At 39.9% G+C, this 4,220-nt stretch overlaps 1 long non-coding RNA gene across 2 annotated transcripts in view; it reads left to right on the top strand.

The window, feature by feature from the left end:
* LOC106867750 (uncharacterized) overlaps positions 1-4,183 on the top strand; it is a 7,740-nt gene extending 3,557 nt beyond the window's left edge. For both annotated transcript variants that reach the window (XR_001409182.2, XR_008264545.1), the window contains one exon: positions 3,182-4,183. This is a non-coding gene — a long non-coding RNA (uncharacterized LOC106867750). The remainder of the gene's footprint in view (positions 1-3,181) is intronic.
* Positions 4,184-4,220: the final 37 nt, after the last annotated feature.

The following is a 4,220-nucleotide window of genomic DNA, read 5'->3' on the forward strand; positions in this document are numbered from 1 at the left end:
TATATATATATATACATATATATGTGTGTGTGCATATGTGTACGTGTGTGAGTCTGTGTGTATGTATGTATGCCTACACATAAGAGATTATGTGTGTGTGTGTGTGTGTGTGTGTGTGTGTGTGTGTATGTGTGTGCGAGCGTTGGTGCGTTTGCGTGTGCAACCGAACTTCTCTAATTTAGGAATATCTCTGGAGGCAAAGTGTCTAAATGGCGGTGATTTACTTAAAGACATCCGACAGCTAACTAGAGCTCCTGCTATGATGGAGACGGGTGGAGGCGGAGGCGGAGGAGAAGAAAGACTAGGAGGAGGAGGAGGAGGAGAGGAGCTTGCGACGGAGTAGGAGTGAAACAGGGAGACAAGAGGAGAGAATTTATCAGGGAAAAATTGATAGTGAGAGACGAGATTGTGTGAAAAGGAAATAGCTTAAAGGAAAGTGTTTGAGCGCCGATAGAAAGTCTTAAAAGAGAAAGGGTGTTGTTAATAGAGAGGGAGAGAGAGGGAGAGAGAGAGAGAGAGAAGTTTGAGAGAGGTTGTGTGAGTGTGAGAGACAGAGAGAGAACTAAGAATTAGGAGTGAGAAAAGCACAATGATGGACCACAGAGTAAGAGAGAGGGGAACAGAATGAGGAGAGAGCGATATTGAGAGAGGAGGATGGAGAGAGAGAGAGAGAGAGAGAGAGAGACGGGGGGGAAGTAAAGTGAGATCGAGAAGGGGAAGACAGAGAGAAGTAAAGGAGCGTCTGAAGCCTTAAGGGTTGGGAATGATAGAAGAAAAGACTGTTGTAAAATAAGGTTAAAACAAAAGGAGAGAAGAGAGAAACAGTGAGAGGTTGAAAGGATACTGTGGGGTATTAAGGGAGGCAGTGAGACATCTTCGAGAAGATGAGAGAGATTGAGGAAAGAAAATTCAGAGAGAGGGAGAGAGAGAGAGAAACATGTTGAAGGAAAGTAAGAGAGAGAGCGAGAGAGAGAGAGAGAGAGAGAGAGAGAAAGAGACGTAGAAGGAATGTGAGCCTTAATGTTTAAGAATAATGGGTAAAAAGAATGTTGTAAAATAAGGTTAAAACAAGAGAGAGAGAGGGGGGGTTGAAAGATATTGTGGGATATTAAGGGAGGCAGTGAGACATTTTCAAGAAAAAAGATAGAAATTAAGAAAATTTAGAGAAAATGGGAGAGAAGAAGAAAAGAGAGAGACACACAGAAAAAGAAACATGGTGAAGGAATGTAAGAGGGAGAAATGTAAAGATAGAGAGGGAGAGGGAGAGTGAGAGTGAGGGAAAAGAGTAAGTTAGTTTCAATGAAATTCTTTAAGAAATGACTGGAAGTTTTAAATGGAAAGAGGTTGCTAAAATAGTGAGAGAGAGAGAGAGAGAGTGAGAGAGAAAGCAAGAGGGAGGGGAGAACCGAGATTGGGAGAGAGATAATAATGGTGAGAAAGAAAGTGACAGAGAGAGAGAAAGAAAGAAAGTAAGGGAGAGTGTAAATGAGAGAGAGAGAGAGAGAGAGAGATTAAAGAAGAAAGACTAAGAGAAAGAACAACGACGAGGAAGTTAGCGTAGAAAGATAAAAAATTAAATAGTGGAGAGAAATACAGAAAGCTCAAGCTCAAGAGAGAGAGAGAGAGAGAGGAGAGGGGAGAGGAGATGCGGATCAGAGAGGGAGAGAGGGAGATGGTGACGGGAGAGAGAGTTGTGATAAAAGAGAGAGAGAGAAAGAGAGAGTGAAGAAAGGGAAGACAGGGCAACCAGTAAAATGGTGGAGTAAAAGTGAGCTGGCTTTAATGAATTAGAAATGGCAATGGAGAGATTTAGAGAAGAAATGGGATTATCTAAAGATTGGGGGTGGGGGATAAGGATATGAAGAAGAGTAAGGTTGTGATATACAGACATCCGTTTATTACAATGTAGGCGTGTGTGTGCGTGTGTGTCTGTGTCTGTGTGTGTACATGTATATCTATGTATGTATGTGTGTGCATATATATGTATATCTATATTACGTATGTATATACCTATATTCTTTATATATAGATACGTGTGTGCCTGTTTAATGAATATAGGTATATATATGCGTAATATATATATATATATATATATATATATATATATATTATATATACAGACATACAGACATAAGTGCATGCATGAATACATACTTACGTGCAATGCATGCATACAAAACACATACGTACCTTGCACATACAGTGTGATAGAAAAATGGAAGAACAGCAGAAAGTGGAAAACGAAAACTGAGAGAGGTGGGAGGAGAAAGTAAGAGAGAGGCGTCGAGGAAGATAAAAGTGAACAGCAGCGTGAGTCTATCAAGTGACAGTGAAGTAGAAGAACGTAACAAAGTTGATAATAAAGGACTCAAAGTGATGGTTTTCGACTAGTGACGGGGATGGGGCGGACAGGGTCAAATAACCGACTAAACGATGCAATAGATGTGAACGTCTCACCAGGGGTCGCTTCCATAGATTGACGTACGTGTTAAGGGTCAACGGAAGGGTGGAATGGGTTGGTCTGAGATGGTCTTTGTGTTGGGCCTTTTGTTGTGTGGATGTTGTTTGATAGCTGTGTATGGCTGTGTATGTATGCATGAATATAATATGAATGTAAGCGTGTAGGTGTGCATGTATATATGTATGAGGCATACGTGTGTATTTTAATAGATGTATGCGTATGTTAGCCTTTTTGGCGTGAGTTCATTGTTTGATTGCTATGATAGTAAGTACGTATGTTTGTATGTATGTGTATGTATATATCTTTATATGTTTGTATATATATATATATATATATATATATATATATATATATATATATATATATATATATATATATATATATATATATATATATATACGCATGTATATATATGGGAGGGCCTTTTGGAATGTATTTATATACGCATAGGTACGTATGTATAGGTTTTTATGTTTGGATGTGTGTTTAATGGTCTCTAGTTGTGTGCCTATAATATATGTGTGCATCGGAAAATATATGTGTGTGTGTTGGTATTTTATTTAGTGTCCTGTTTGATATTTATACACATGTATACATATATCTGAATGATGGTGTTTGAAAATGATCTTTATATCGAATGTATTTTTCTTGTATATAAATGTATAAACATATGTATATCAGCATTTGTGTCTATTGCCTTTTTATTCTTTTCTGTTCTAGGCACAAGGCCCGAAATTTTGGGGGAGGGGCCAGTCGATTAGATCGACCCCACTGGGCAACTGGTACTTAATTTATCGACCCCGAAAAGATGAAAGGCAAAGTCGAACTCGGTGGAATTTGAACTCAGAACATAAAGACCGTGAAGCATTTCGCCCGCGTGCTAACGTTTCTTATTTCTTTATTGCCCACAAGGGGCTACACACAGAGGGGACACACAAGGACAGACAAAGGGATCAAGTCGATTACATCGACCCCAGTGCGTAACTGGTACTTAATTTATCGACCCTGAAAGAATGAAAGGCAAAGTCGTCCTCGGCGGAATTTGAACTCAGAACGAAATTTGAAGTCAGACGAAATACCGCTAAGCATTTCGCCCGGCGTGCTAACGTTTCTGCCAGCTCGCCGCCCTAAGTCCATCACAAATATTTATTTCTTTATTGCCCACAGGGGGCTAAACAGAAAGGAGAAACAAGGACAGACAAAGGGATTAAGTCGATTACATCGACCCCACTGCGTAACTTATACTTATCTAATCGAGGTCGACTTTGCCTTTTATCCTTTCGGGAGGAAAGGCCAAGTCTGCCTCAGCGGAATTTGAACTCAGAACGTAACAGCAGAAGAAATACCGCTAAGCCCTTCATCTGGCGTGCCAACGTTTCTGCCAGCTCGCCGCCCTAAAATGATCAAAAACATTCTTTTCTACTCTAAGCACAAGGTTCGAAAGTTCGGGGAAGAGGGCCAGTCAATTAGATCAGCCCTACTACGCAACTGGTACTTACTTTATCGACCTCGAACAGATGAATGGCAAAATTCGACCTTGGCGGAATAACCATCACAAATATTCTTTTCTACACTAAGCACAAGGCTTGAAATTTTGGGGGAGGGATCCAATTTTTTAGATCGACCCCAATACGCAATCGGTACTTAATTTATCGACCCCGAAAGGAATAACCATCTCAAATATTGAGCCACTTTGCAAGTAACCTCACGCCAGTTCATGACTCTCCGAATAGAATCTTTTTTTTTTTTTTTTTTTTTT

Source organism: Octopus bimaculoides, chromosome 7 (assembly GCF_001194135.2).
Source record: "Octopus bimaculoides isolate UCB-OBI-ISO-001 chromosome 7, ASM119413v2, whole genome shotgun sequence".
Taxonomy (NCBI): Eukaryota; Metazoa; Mollusca; class Cephalopoda; order Octopoda; family Octopodidae; genus Octopus; species Octopus bimaculoides.